We start from the raw sequence: 15,975 nt of genomic DNA on the forward strand, positions 1-15,975 counted from the left end.
TTAATTTAGTGACATCTGAATGCTTTATTTTCACAGAGGAGCCTTAAGGTGGGAGATTTATCTTAAAAAAGTGGTAATGGTAGTGCTTCCCAGGAAGAAATGAATAAACGTGTTAACTAGAATGTCCCATGGTCTTACAAAACTTGAAATCAGCTTAGAATGGATTGTGCCCTTTTATACTCTTTTTATAGTGGGATTAAAGACCAGTTAGGTATCAAAGGCTACCCAGGCCTTAGAATGTTACCCTACATGCTACTTGTTAGCCTGCCACAATTCTAAGAAACCCTTTGCCACACTCTCCAATCATCTGAATCATGACTCCTTGAGCCTTGTAGCCCAGATACCATGGTGGTTTTGAGGAGATAGCTCAGTCGAAGTTGTTATTGTTCATTTAATGTTTGGTTCTTACTGAATAGATTCTTATTTCCAGGTTAGCAGATTAAAATTACCAAGAGAGAGATATAATAGAAAAAAAATGAGTATTGATCATTCTTTCAGACAGAGAGAAGACAAAGTTTTATAGATGGTGTCATAGTTAGGGTTATCATTGCTGTGATGAAACATCATGAACAAACAATTTGTGGAGAAAAATGTTTATTTGTCTTAAACTTTCACATCACTGTTCATTTTAGAAGGGTCAGAACAAGAACTCAAGCAGGGTAGGAAGCTGGAGGCAAGGAGCTGATGCAGAGGCCATGTAAGGGTGCCGCTTATTGACTTGCTCCTCATGGTTTGCTAAGCCTGCTTTCTTATAGATCCCAGGACCACCAAGGAGGGTCCTCCACCTTCAATCAGTCATTAAAAAAATGCCTTATACCGGGATCTTCTGGAGGCATTTTTCTCAATGGAGGGTCCTTCATTTCCACTGACTCTAACTTGTATCAAGTTGATATAAAACTAGCCAGCACCGAGAGCCTATGCTTTAAATCTTCCCACCTAGTCCAAAGAGAGTTGACATTATGGAAGCCTCCAAATTCACTGGAATTCATCAGCCCTGCCTCTTGACAAAGTTTGATAACACCGAAGTCAATTTAGTGTTCTAGTGTGATAACCTAACATGTCAACTATTTGATGAAATCTTTGGAGTATTACCTGGACTTTCTGTAGCCCACTCATTGGTGGCAAACCACAGTACATATTAAGTAGCCTGTCATATGTATTTGTCAACCATTTGGTACCAACTTGACAACAAATGATCACATTCTTGATAGTGACTCATGAGTTAAGTTCTGTAAGAGACAGTTGGAAGCAATGAGGTTTTTCTTTTGTCTCCATGGCCTTTCATTCTGGGTTAATGTAGAAATAATTGATTCTGTTCTCATATTAAGTCACCAAAAATTCCAGTTAAGTGAAATCAGTAGAAAGAAGGAAATCCATGTTTCAATTTCCAGAAGGAAGACTTCATTTATACCTAAAATAATTTAATCAGGGAAAAGGGTGAAGCATTAAATGCATGCAATTCTGAAAAAATGTGGGTGAGTAGGTTGGGATATTAAAGCCTGTGAGAAATTTAACAGTCTCTAATTGGTCCTGATATGTGTGGGTCACCCGACTTCTGATTAAATTTTCTACAGGTCTATGCCTTAGTGGGAGAAAGTGAGCTATGAGAAGATATATTACAAAGAAAAGGTAGTCTCTCTTCTCTTTACATTGCTCTGTCTAAACTTTTGAAACATGCGATTGGTTTCAGCATGCCAGCATGGAGGAGAGCCCATGGAAGGAGAACCCCAAGAGGGAATTAAACAGATATGAGAGAAGCTGCACATCATTTGCTTCTAAGGAAATTTCTCAACTGTTTTGTCCTTATACTTTTATTTCTAACTCCATGACAACAGAACATAATTTATAGATAGCATGAGAGCTGCAGGGTGATATGATGTATATAAACTGTTCAGTGTAATGGGTAGCACACAGAACCCTGAATAAGTGAGACCTGGCTGCTATTCCTAATAGGTAAAAATCACAAACATTTCTCTTTGCTATACTGGGGATAGGTAAATACAGAACAGGATTAACTAGTTGAATAAGTACTTATGTGGCTTTCTATATACCATATGTTCACATGCCAAGAATACTTCTTCAGATATCTAAAGTTGACAAAATTACTTACAAAGACTACATTCTTACGATTTCATCACACTGGGATTAAGGTATCAGAATTGTTTCTAAAAGAAAAAATCTGTAGTGAGGGGTGGTTTACCCTTCTATCATCTTAATGGTATGGAACTTGATTCAGATCTTTCCTGAATGTAGCCCAGAAGAAAAGAGGAAGGGTAGAAGGAAAGATAAAAGTAAGAAAGAATTGGCCCAGAGATAAAGAAAACATAGAGCAAAGTGGTGATGTTTATTTGGAGATAAATTTTACTTCCATAATTTTGACAAGGTTCATCTCTGTTTTAGAAAAACTAATACTCTAAAGAAATATGGTAGTTAGTCAGAGGCTTCGAGAGTCAATAACAATCTGATGGATTTTGTATTTGTGGTTCAATATTTTAATTTCACATAAGTAAATGCAGATTTTGAGTGGAATTTCGAGCTTGCACATTTGTTGGGTAATACAGTTAATGACAGTATTTTACTACGATTTTCCTTAATGCTCTGGGCATAAGTTGTTATTACCTTTGTGCTCTGTTATGAATGACCATGAACAGATTAGAAACCCCCCCCCCACCTTTTTTTTTTGCACATGGTTTTCTCTGTCTGCCTTTCTTTGAGGATATACTATTTTCTAATGCATACAATCCTTGGTGTTACCAAACTGACAATTTTTCATATTGTTTGGGAAGATAGGTATTTTAAAATTACAGCCTTTAAAAAGTCAAGGGAACTGTGTATGCAATTGCCCACTCACTGAATAAACACCCATCTGGCCCTGTAAAAGGACACCCCATCCCCAGCATGTACAACTTCAAGGCAGGAAAATCTTCTAATACAGCAACCTCTTAATTCTGGTTGGGCATTCTTGAGGAAAAGCTCTTTCTTATATCAAGTCTGAGTCAGCTTCTTAGTTATAATTCTACATTTTTGTCCACATGTCAAGAAATGCTTTTCACTCTGTCATGTGATAACCCTTTGAGTAAGTTTATGTTGCTCTCTATGGCCTACAATGCATGTAAGTAGACATGAAATCAACACACACATACACACACACACACACACACACACACACACACACATGCACATGCATACGCACACACACATGCACACACACACACAAACATATGCACATGCGTGCGCATACACACACGCGCACACACACACACACACACACACACACACACATCCTTGTGTGGTCAGGTTTCTTTTTATGTCTAATCTCTTCAGTTTATTTGTATGATACAAATGCCAGGATTCCAAGTTTCTCACTTTGCACCTTTACTCATAGGGTGTTCATGCTGAAATGACAAATTTCAGTTTCCTATTGTGCGAACTACTCATATAAGTCCACCACAGCAGGGTTCTGGAAAATGGTACTGCTTCTGAGTTAGCAGTAGACATGTACGGTGTCCCTTTTATACTCCTTCATATTAGAGCCACATATGATAATGTATCTGAGCTCTTTATTAGATTCCAGGTGGTATTCCCTCTTCTGTGCAGTAGACCATAAATATTTAGCTACATAATATTTAGCAGATGAAAAGATTCTTCTGTGATTCCATAAGGATCCTGCACATCTTCTGGCTACCACTTTATCCTACCACCTCCAAGTGTTTTAGGTGCCTTAGGATGTTGTCTCTACCCCAACAACAAAAGATTGATCTCAAAGTGTTCTAGTTGCCTGGGATTGATTACTACAGTCACTCGGATATGTTTAGTTTCAGTGGAACTTTGCAAGAGATCAGATGCTGTATGAGACTAGCGTTCAGAGAATCTGTCAAATCAAAGCTTATTCCTCCATTCTCCCAGGGTCATAATACACAGTCAACCTTCTAACCTTTTTTCTTGTCAGATTATGTGGCTAGTCATGGCTTCGCTGTGGTTGGCATGGGAGCACATTTGAGCAGGGAAGAATCAGTCCTGCCAGTCCTTGTACTTCTAAGCTAGAATTAGAAGTTCCATTGAACTGACTAGCATTTGAGGTTTCAGTTTGGAAGGAGTAGCATGGTCATTACCATCAAGATGGAGAATGAGAAGAGACTGGCCATGACTGATGGTGTCACTTTCTGGTCTTTTTCAGTGACTAGAGACCCTGGGTTACAATAGTACTAGTGTACCCTGGTTCCCTGTCTTCTAGGATTGGGGAATGATAGGTACGGAATCATATACTTAATGTTATATAGTTTAAGATCTGATGCACTATACCATAAAACAGTGGGGAGTGAGGTAGCTAAGGAGCTGCTCCTCATTGGCCCCCATCGTCTTCCCCAAGGCATGATGCTCCAGCAATCTTGTATCACCAATGTCCTGGACATTTTCCCTTCTGCGACAGTCATTGTGACCCATGCCTTATCCACGGGTATGACGAAAAAAAAAAAAAAAAGCAGGTTACATATAACGACTGTGTTTTTCTTTTATTAAAAGTAGAATTTTTTCATACAATATATTTTTTATTATGATTCTCCTCCCCCAGTTGTTCCCAGTTCCTCTCTCTCCCTTTCCTCCAGCCCCAGTCACACTCATTTTGGTTCTTCTTAGAAAATAAACAGGCATCTATGGAATAAGAATAAGATAAAATATGATAGAGCAAAATTGAACAAACCAAAATTTTGGAATAGAACAAAACAAACAGAAAAAAGAGAGCCAAAGAAAGAGCGGGATGCACACACACAGACACAGCCACAGCCACAAAGACACGAATCCCGTGAAAGCATAAACGAGAACCATAATGTAACTACTTAGGACTTGTAAGATTAATTTTTTTAATGCTCTGAAATAACATTATGAGACAAAGAACCCCCAAAGGTATTGATTGTTGGGATTAGTTTGTCGGCCATCAACTGCTGGGAATACAGCTTCCCCTTAAGAATGATTTGTTTCCCCAGCGAGGCCGAATTGTAGAAAACCAAGTTTTTATTTGTGAGTGGTTATTCATTGGCGCTAGCTTCTGAGTGAGGAATGAGAGCATGTGTCTACTTCTATCAGTCCTAGAATCCTATCTGGTGCAGACCACACGGATTGTGCATGCTGCCAAAGTCTCTAGGGGTTTACATGGGCATTAGTCCTGCTGTGTTTAGAAAGTTTTATATCCTTGGTGTTCTCCATCTGCTCTGGCTCTTACACTCCACCTTCTCTTCTGCAAAGTCCCTGAGCCCTGATCAGGAGGGATTTGCTGTAGATATCCTTTTAGAGCTGAGCATTCTAAGGTCTTTTTATTTTCTGCATGATACTGACTATGGCAGGTATTTTCTCCCATTTGCTTCATGAGGAAGCTTCTCTGATACTAGTTGAGCAGTGATCTATGAGTACAGCAGAATGTTTCGAGGAGTCGTTTTATTGTTATATTCCTTTAGCAGAAAATTAGTATATGGTTTTCCCAAAGTGCCTGGCCTGTCTAGTCTCAGGACCTTGGTCATCCAAGCAGGTACAGGTATGGGTTCCAACTTGGAATGAGAGCCTTAAATCAAACGAAATCTGGGTTACTTGCACAGGTTTTGTGCCAGTATTATATCATCTTACCTTGTAGGCAAGTCACCATTGTAGACTGAAAGTTTTGCATCTAGGTTGATGTTTATCTTTCTCCTTTGGTAGCATTCAGGGTTCCTCCCAGTACAATGGGTTTAACCAGTAAGGGTGAAGGCTCTAAGACAAGAACCAGTTCGATTTCTCCATGTTCAAGGAGTTGTGTAGGTGTCTAATACCTGTTAGAGTATTACTTTCAAACATCTATGCAATGGCTTTCTAGCAAAATGGGAGATTTCCCTGGATGGCCATCAGCTTTTTCATTGACTTGAAAGGAAAACTTTAACATCCTAGTTTTCAATCTGATTGAATCATTTCTAATATAAGTTTGTCTTTCAATATAAAAACTAAACTATCTTTCATTTCTTGGTTGACATCATCTGCAGATTAAACATGTCTATTTTCTAAAATACATTTATCCTATGCTCTCAAATACAGATTGCAAAGGATAGCAACATGCACCCATTTTCAATAGTTCTTAACCTTTCCATCTAGTTTGGAACCTGCCTACAAGATAATGTGGTTCAATTCTGGCATAAAGCTTGTGAGAATAACAAACCAAGATTTGGTTAGTTTTAAGGCTCACATTCTAAATTGGAGCCCATACTTGTCTCTGTTTGGATGACTAAGATCCTAAGACTAGATAAGAAAATGACAAATATACAAATTGGTCTCTCCATGGAGACCAAATTCCATGGTCTCCCCAAGCTCTGTGTTAAGAACATCCAGGAGAAATAGAATATTATTAGTTCAGGACTTGTTAAATTTTAAAATTGCTAAGAAATATAGAAATACTATTAATATTGACTATTAACCTGAAAATTTATTAAAATTTGGTTTCCTGTCTTGAACTATTGTGGTTATTTTATATGTATATATATTATATACATTATGTGTTATAGTATATATATGTGTGCATGTGTTTGTATATGATTGGGCTAAGACACACCTTTGTTGTCAGAAATACATTTCTGTGTGTTTCTATAAGGAATTTCTAGACAATATTTGCATTTGTGTCAGTATCAGAAGATCTGCCTTCACTGTTGAGAGTGCTCATCTTCTAACCCTTGGAAGCCCTTGGAAGAACCAGGTGATAAAGGAAGGATCACTTCTCTTGTTGCTCTGAGAATCCCATCCTTTTCTGAGGTTTTGCCCTCAGAACTCCTGGTTCATAGTTCTGTAGTGTTAGATTGACTCTGCTACTAGATTTCAAGGTTCTCCTGCTTATATCAATATGTTATGCAACCTCTTTACCTTCCTAATATTGTTAATCAATTTCCTTTATCAGTTTCCTATCTCTATCTTCCTAGAGCAGTCATTTTCAAGCTATGGGTTGAGACCACCTTGACACACATCTATCTCCAAAATATTATATTGCAACTAATAATAGTAGCAAAATTAAAGTTAGCAAGTATCAATGAAAATAATTTTATGGTTGGGGTTCCCACAATATGAGGCAGCATTGGGAAGTTTAAGAACAATTAATCTAAAGGCTATCAGTTTTGTTTCTCCAAAGAACAATGACCAATGTAACTGTCTTGGTTCATTTTGGATCTATGGGAGATGCTGAGAATAATATTACTCTGATCTTCCACTTTCTTGATCCTGAAGACATTCTTAAACAAAGAACAAAACAAGAATGCTGAGGGCTTTTAAAAACCAGAAGGATCTGCTTTTAAGACATTGATCCTCATTAGAATGATGAAATGCTCAGATAAGCTATATAATGTAACTTGCTGCATAGGGTGAAATTAATAGTCTGGAAAGTGTGGGGGGGGATTTATCAGGATTGGAATCTTGAAGAATACATTCCATGACAAAAGTAGCATGGCATCTTTTACTAACTGGAACCTAAAAGGAATTTCATATTGTAACTAAGCAGGAAAGTAGCATACACAATATAATCAACCAAGGGGCAGTTTTCTGGTAAACTTAAGCAGGGTCATCAAGTTTTAGGATTTTTTTCTGAGACAAGGTCTCTCTGTGAGCTCAGGCTGACTTCAAACTTGGTGAGGGTTCTTTGGTCTTGGTGTCAGTATTGCTAGACTGGCAGCACTGCTTCTTGCACTATTAGCTGTGCTTTGCTGCAGTGGCTTAATCCTTTAAATCTCACTTCCTCTAATGAGGCTAAATGTGGCTTGTGGAGCATCTAATGTGACCAAGCAACAAAACAACAAACACACTGTTTGTGAAGATGATAGCAACTAGAATTTGCTGAGTTCTTCTATGTACAGTTGTTTTAATACTTTGATTGCTCTGTAATTTTTGTTGGTTTGAACTAGGGACTCCTCTAACTAAGGTTGTCCTTGAACTAATTATAGAGCAGAGAATAGTCTTGAGTTATTTATCCTCCTGCCTCTGCCTACCAAGTGTTTGGAAAGTGGGTATATTCAGCTTTAATTTTCCCCCATGGTCTGCAGTTCTGAGGGGTTGCTTCAATTTCAAAAATTGTATATAGAAATATTACTCCCAGGGGTATTCGAAGCCTATACACCAAGGAAATGGGGCCTTTGTGGTAAAGTCTTGAAACCCCCTAAGGCTGCTATGACTTGTGCTATGTGAGGACATGTGGAAGGTACTATTTCTGAACTAGGAAAAAGCTCTGATCTCAAATCTGTCTGCTGTTATCTTTCACTTTCTGGCCTCTGAATACACACACACACACACACACATACACACACACACACACACACACACACAAACAAACAAACAAACACACAGCAATTCATGGTGGTCTTTTGTTATAGACACTCGAGTGGCTATATGTGTTATTGTCATTTATGCGAAAGATTTTAAAACTTGAAGAAGTTACATGGATATAAGCTATTGTTAGTAGTAGCATATTTCATCTAAATAAAACCTCTGTGGTTTTATGGAATGAATCTCTACCATATAAAGAAAAATATAAGTATAACCTTGGTATCTTAGAATTAAAGCTAGAATACATATATATATATATGTATATACATACACACACATATATATGTATATATATGTATATACATACACACACACACAATTATATGTATATATATACATATAACTCCCTTGGTATCTATGTGGGCCTCTATTTCTGCAGCACCCTGATAATTATGGTAAGAAAATATAGTTAGTTCTGCACAATTAAATGTCAACAAAAATAATGAATTCATTGTGGGTCAACAATTATAGATAGATTTGTACACTTTGCCCTCATTTTTCTATTGTCATGGTCTTAGCATTCCAATGTCCCAGGTTGCATAGCAGCAAGATGGGAAGTGTGGACCTTGACTTATGTTACACTTCCTTGGGTTGGATTAATCCATGTTGTACAAGTGTATATCCATGTTCATTTGTAAGCACAGCATCACTGTGTCTAGTCTGGACAATACAGTGTCCAATGCTTTACTATAACTTTATCCTCCTAAAGATAAAAAGTAGTATAATAAATCGAAAAAAATGCAAGTAATACAGTAGACGTCCCATGCCTTAGACAGTTCTTGTGACATGCAGATAGCTTAGATGAAGTTGTCCGAAGTGTCCACTATCAAGTTCTTTCTGTCCTTGCTTATCAGTGCACTAACGCAGTATTTATCTGGCATTTCTAGTTAACAAGCCTTGCCTGTTTAAAATCTGAGGCATCTGGACCAAGAGATCAGCTGCTTCAGGTCTTGCCCAGGCATGCCAGCCTTTAGGATCAGTATCTTTGCTCACTTATGCCATTTGTGTAGGAAACTCTAGTCTGAAACCACTCAAGCCTAATGGCCTGCTGTGCTATTTTAGAAAACTAATTGAGATGATTCAGATTTCAGTATAAAATTTTCCTCCTGATTTAACTGTGCTGATTCAATTGGGAAAACTCAATTTCTTCATCAGCAAAATGAGGCTCTTTCTAGCTGAAAAGTCTATGATTCTTTTTGAACAACAGCATATACTACCTGGGATGAGGAACTAGTGCAAATTAAAATTAATTTTTATTGAAATACAATGAATCTGATCAATGCAGACAACTAGACTAGAGTAGTCAAGCCCTGGAATGGGTTGCACTCAGCTTGGCTGTCTATATTCATCACGTAAATTGAATGATTAAGTAACTATACTACCTGTGTGAGTAGCCAGCAATCTGAGCTCAAGCTATTGATTCTGAAGGGATGGATCCACTCCACACCTTACATCAACCATACATTAAAATATTACACAGGTAGAATTATATGTACTTTAAGTTTGGCTCTACAAAGCTCTCAAAATAGAATTCAAAATTCAGTTTAAAATGTTGACACTTCTCATTAATGCTTTGGCATTTGGTATTGAAATAGCAATTACCTCGTTTATTTACTACTTTGTGATCTAGAGAAATTGTGTGTGTGTGTGTGTGTGTGTGTGTGCATATGGGTGCATATATGCCTGCCTGTGTTTGTGGGTATGTATGTGTATGTATGTGTGTTTGTGTGTGTGCCCACACATGTGTGTTTATAGGCCACAGATTGACATCCTGTGTCTTTTCACTATTTACTGCCTCCAGTAGATAGACAGGGACGCTAGCTGAGGTAGGAAGCAACTCAACCATCTTCAAAATTTGTAACCCGGAATTGTTGCTATTTATAGGAAATGTGGGGCCAAAAATGGAGCAGAGACTGAAAGAAAGACCACCCAGTGACAGGCCCAACTTGGGATCGATCCCATGCGTGCACACCAAACCCTGACACTATTACTGATCCTATATTGTGCTTACAGACAGGAGCCTGGCACTGCTGTCTTCTGAGAGGCTCTGCCAGCAGCTGACTAAGACAAATGCAGATACTTATAGGCAACCATTGGATTGAGGTTGGGGACCAATATGGAAGAGTTAGAGAAAGGACTGAATGAGCTGAAGGGGATTGCAACCCCATAGGAAGAAGAACATTGTCAGCCAACCTGGACACTTCAGAACTCGGAGAGACTAAGCCAAAAACCAAAGAGCTTACATGGGCCGGTCTGTGGTCCCGGGTTCATGTGTGGCAGAGAACTGCCTTGTCTGGCCTTAGTGGGAGAGGATATGCTGTGTAAACTTGATGCCCCAAGAAGGAGGGATGCTGGTGGGGGTGAGGTGAGGGTGAGGTGGGAGTGGGCGGTCTGTCGGGTTGGGGAGTACCCTCTCAGAGGTAGGGCTATGATGAAGAATTCGGGGGGGGGGGTGGAGGGTGATCAGGAAGGAGGGCAACTTTTGGAATGTAAATAAATAAAATAATTTAATAATAAAGAATACAACAACAGCAACAACAGCAACAGCAACAGCAAAGGAACAAAATCCCAAAGTCCTTCACTGTGCCTAGAATTCATCAGCTCAGCTAGACTGCTTCCACTAAGCCTCAGGGATCTTCCTTGCTGTCCTTCTTTAGCTCTGAGTTTAGAGTGTACCACCATGCTGAGATTCTTACCTACTTGTTGAGGATGCAAATTCAGATTCTTGTGCTCAAAAGGCAAGCATTTTACTGACTAAAACTTCTTCCAAGCCTCTAGCAAAACATTTTAATATCTAACTTTGCTGTTTCTTTCAATGTCTACTCAGTACCCTTGCTATATGTGAGAAGGGTCCCCATATCGATGTGTAGTCTGGCTAATTCTTCCTCTCAGGTTTAAGATGGATATACACCATTTTATGTTGAGTTCTCAAATAACTTATCACAGGCAGCAAAATGGAGTAAGGAGCACATTCCTCTCTTGTCACAGGATTTGTTTAAAATGCTTATTTTGCTTTGAAAAAAAAAAGCCAACATGGATAATGTTTCTCTTAATCAAATAAAAGGCTTACACCAGTAGATGTTATGATCTTTAATGGAAAAATATGAATTTAGCATGTTTGTTTTGTGTGTGTGTTGACAAGCGTCTACCACACATCTCTCTGAACTGTCACTCCTTGCCTCTTGCAGCTTTCTTTTTCTCCAGTAAGTGACATAAGTGTCTGTCACAGATGGAGGCACCTCAGTGAGCTGAGCTTAGCCCAATTAAAGCAGCATAACTAAATAATAGGAAGACATTTGCTACATATGGAGGGAAACTGATATTAAGGATCTCGTTTATTAGATTGACGAACTGCGACACATCACATGCCCTGTTCTGTTGATTTGGATGACTGCTAGTGGAGGCTCCCAGTCCTGCTAATAATTGATAGGTTGTGCCCCTGTCTCATTAAGGAAGATGACACCAACTATGCCTGGAAACTTCTGGGATTGTAGTTGTGTTGTTGTTGTTTGTTTATGTTCAGTGTGAAGAACGTAATGTGTTCGCAAGATGTCTTCTTAGTATTCCATGTGGCTACTCAAGTAAATGTGGGCAGAAGGTGATGGTTTTTATTTAGGACTTATGTAGTGGAGAGCAACTTCATTAAAGTCTATTGTGGTGCTGGGCTTGCTTACATCTTTGGCTTTCTTATACACGGTCCACCCTTGCTATGGTGGTCTGCTTACAATAGTAGGCTGCCTTGCATTTCTTCTTTCCCCACATTCTGATGAGCACCTCCTCTTTCATGACTGAGCTCTGATATTTCCTGTTCTGTAAGCGTGGTTCCGGAAGTGATGATCTTGCCTGGAGAAGGTCAGGACTGCTTCGGCAGTAACAATTGTCATTTGCTACCTAGATAATCAGCCCTCCAAATCTATGGATTTCCATCTGTGGATTCAGCCATCTACAGATAAAAAAAAAAAAAATGAATTAAAAGCTAGTGTGTCTACTGAGCATGTAGGAACATTTTCTTATCATCCTCTTAATAATTCAGCTAATCATGTAGACTTCCACTGTAGGGGATTTTATAAATAATCTAGAGATGACTTAGAGTCTATGAGATGATATGTAGAGGTTATATGCAAACACTTTGCCACTTTATAGAGAACCTTGAATGTCTATGAAAAGTTGGTAGCTTGGAGGGTCCTGGGAGCTGAGCCCTTCAAGATACTGAAGGACAACTGCGCATTCATTGGGTTCTTACTTTTTAAGTGTTTTTACATTTCATTTCTTTGGATTTTAGTTCTTTCCCTTTGTTATGTCAGATGTTTGGCTAAATTATAGTTCTTACCCAAGCATTTAGCAAAATACTGTCATGATACTAATCTCAGTCTGACTTCACTTTGACACATTACAGATAAACCCTCAACTTGCCACTTTCCTTCCCAAGATTGGGTGTCAGTGCTTCCTGGTTGGTGGTACCTGAACCCTTCTGTTTCCCATGCCTGAGGAGATCACCTAGGACAGGCTTCTTGGTATTCCCTGGTGCTTGAATTCGAGTTCTTCCTTGAGAACACAGCTTCTCAGGCTATGTTTTCTATTCTGGCAAGCTGGGACGGACTCTTGTATCTCAAAGACATTTTTCATGCATATCTTTGGGACGGAAAGTAGCCAGAAACTTCATTTCCTCAGGCTCCTATAGGGAAGACAGTAGGTTTTCAGTGAAAATAATTGTGGTGCATTATCCAGGTATGATTGAGGTAAAAACAGGAATGTGGGATAAGAATGTAATGGTGCACATGGATCTGTGTCATGGCTTTGGGTAAATTCTATCCAGTGAGTGCAGAACTGAGATGACAAATTTTCCTAATCACCTTCTCCCACCTCCCTCTCTCTTCCTCTCTCTTTCTCTCTCTCTCTCTTCCTCTCTCTCTCTTCCTCTCTCTCTCTCTCTTCCTCTCTCTCTCTCTCTCTCTCTCTCTCTCTCTCTCTCTCTCTCTCTCTCTCTCTCTCTGTGTGTGTGTGTGTGTGTACACCACTTTAAGAAGGTCCCCTGGCACTTATGAGGTCATTTTTACATGTCCCATGGCTGGTCTGTTAAAGATTGACCTTAACCTGGCCTTGAGGCTTCTGGTTAACTTTTATGAGCTTTTGTGCTAGTGCATCTTTCATAAAAACCTCCACACTTAAGGCAAAGTGTGAAGGGTTCTGCCTTAGATTACTGAGGTGGGAAAGCACCTCTGTTCCTCCGTTTTGGAACTTCATGATCTTCTCTCAGCTGTAAAGCGTGGTTGGCAGACTCTTGTTAGGACTTTTCAGGCCTTTTAAACATTGGGCTGCACAGTGGTCTGGATATGTGCCAGGTCCAAGCTGTTTTCGCCCTTCCTTTGCTCTGACTGTTCTGTGGTAAGACAGATGATAGTTCTCCAAAGGTCTGAAATGGAACTTCAAGCATCCATCTTATGTAGCTCAGTCGATTTATAGACTTTTCAGTCTCTATTGGTTGGCTGGTTCAGATTCAATGGAGTGACTACTTTGCAAGGTCATTTCTCAAATGTGAGTTAGCCCCACCCCCCAACAAATGCGCATGGAGGTAGTGCGTTTTTGCTCACATGGTAGACATTATTAGGACTATGCTTGCATGTTACAGTGCTTCAGCTTGAAGCATCTACTGCAGTATTCATAAACTCTCTTACCCAGTTTATCAGAATCTTTGACAAAAGTCTGTTGAATTCTTTGTTATTTAAAGCTTGTCCAGGAGGCTTTTCCACCTATGACATATGCAGACATAGTATTGCTAAGTATAGAGGTCATTCCTTGTGCCTCCAAAGGATTTGTTGTGTTTTCTGATGCCATGGTATCTTAGCTAAACACTGCTCAAGCATTACACATGTAGCTACAGTTGTCGAAGGGTTTTATTATGACGATATTTTAATACCAACTCCCAAAGGGGAAAATTCCTCAGAGGAAAGCATTAAAAATAAACCCCTCTGTATAATCACAGCTAAAAGGTGGTACTGGATATGGTTTCATTGCTAAAGTATGAGATAGTTTTCCCTGAGGTAGAGAGAGTGCGACCTCAAGGAAGTTAACAGCAAATAATTCCTCCATGGGTGCTCTTAGAATTTACTCAGATGTAAAGCCATGCCTCATGCTGTTTCTCCTTTGGGGAAACCAATGTGCTTATTTTACGCATCTCAAAAAGGTGGCCCCAGCTCACATGATCTTAATCTCCTTGTATGGAGTACTCTTACTCTTTTTGGCCTTGTAGTTTTTCTCTGGTTACAACTCATTTCTCGTGTATGGCTTTCAGTTTGAAGCCAAGTATATGTGACTGCAGCAGTCATGTTAGCAGGGCTCTAATGCAAGAATGAATAGCAATACTCACGAGATAACTTCCATGTCTGCTGTCTAATCAGCACTTTGAGGTTTACTTGTATGGATCTCAGTCATTTGATATTCATGAGTAGGGTAGAGACAGTAGTGTGCTTAGCTCCATGGAAAGGCTGTGGAATATGAAAACCTGTATTCTTTAGAACCTCAGTAGAATGTAGTCCTGGAATCTCTTCTCTGGTTCTCAGGGAAAGAGGCCTGATAAACTGAGAGATCTTTACAGGAAATTTCTCCTTCAAATTGATGTGACCGAAAATACCAACATGGCATGGATTTGCTTACACGTGAAGTCACAGTGGTCCTCATCAAAGATATACTTCCTCTCAAGTTATCAAAAGGCTACACAGAAACGAAGGGCCTTTTAAGAACAAGACCTTTACTTTGTCTACCAAGGTGCACTTCTTTCTTAACCACACTGTGGCCTGTTACTTTGGAAAAGAACTATTCATTAACATAGAATTTTCTGCAATCACAGTCAAGTAGTGTCCCTATTATAATTAAAAATAAATCCTGTGGCTAAACATGGAAAAGACCTTTCTGTCAGAGGGTAGCATGTTTCTGGGTAATGTTCTTTTGCTGTCTTCATGGTGTCAAAATCATGGTGTGAGTATGTTTAACTAAACATTTAGTAAAATTTAGAAAAAAGGCTGTTATCCCCGCCCCCTCTGAGTATATAATTTTATGTACTGACTTGCTACAAAACAGAATAAGTTAAAATCTGAGATCTCAGGTAATTGTGGTGGTTCACCAGGTAAAAGTGCTTGGTATGCAAGCCTGACAGATTAAGTTTGATCCCTGGAGGTAATGGAGGAAGGAGAGACCAGGCCTCTAAAAGTTGTTTTCTGACTTCAATATATACACTGACATGTGTGTTTTCACATTCATAACCATACATTTCTCTCTCTCTCTCTCTCTCTCTCTCTCTCTCTCTCTCTCTCTCTCTCTCTGTCCTACACACAGACACAGACACACACATACACACACAGAGAGAGACAGAGACAGACACAGACAGAGACAGAGGAGACAGAGAGGCAGAGCTCGAAGCAGAGACACACAGAGAAAGACACAGACACACCCATATACACAGACAGAGACAGAGACAGTCAGAGACTGATAGACACAAAGAGACAGACAGAGAGAACCAGAGAGACATATACACAGAGAATCAGAGAGAGAGAGAGAAAAATAGAGGAGACAGAAAAACAGTGAAACAGAGAGAAACATAGAGAGAGAGACAGACACACATGAGGGGTGGAGAGAGAGAGAGAGAGAGAGAGAGAGAGA

This window comes from Mastomys coucha, unplaced genomic scaffold (genome assembly GCF_008632895.1).
Source record: "Mastomys coucha isolate ucsf_1 unplaced genomic scaffold, UCSF_Mcou_1 pScaffold12, whole genome shotgun sequence".
NCBI classification, from domain to species: Eukaryota; Metazoa; Chordata; class Mammalia; order Rodentia; family Muridae; genus Mastomys; species Mastomys coucha.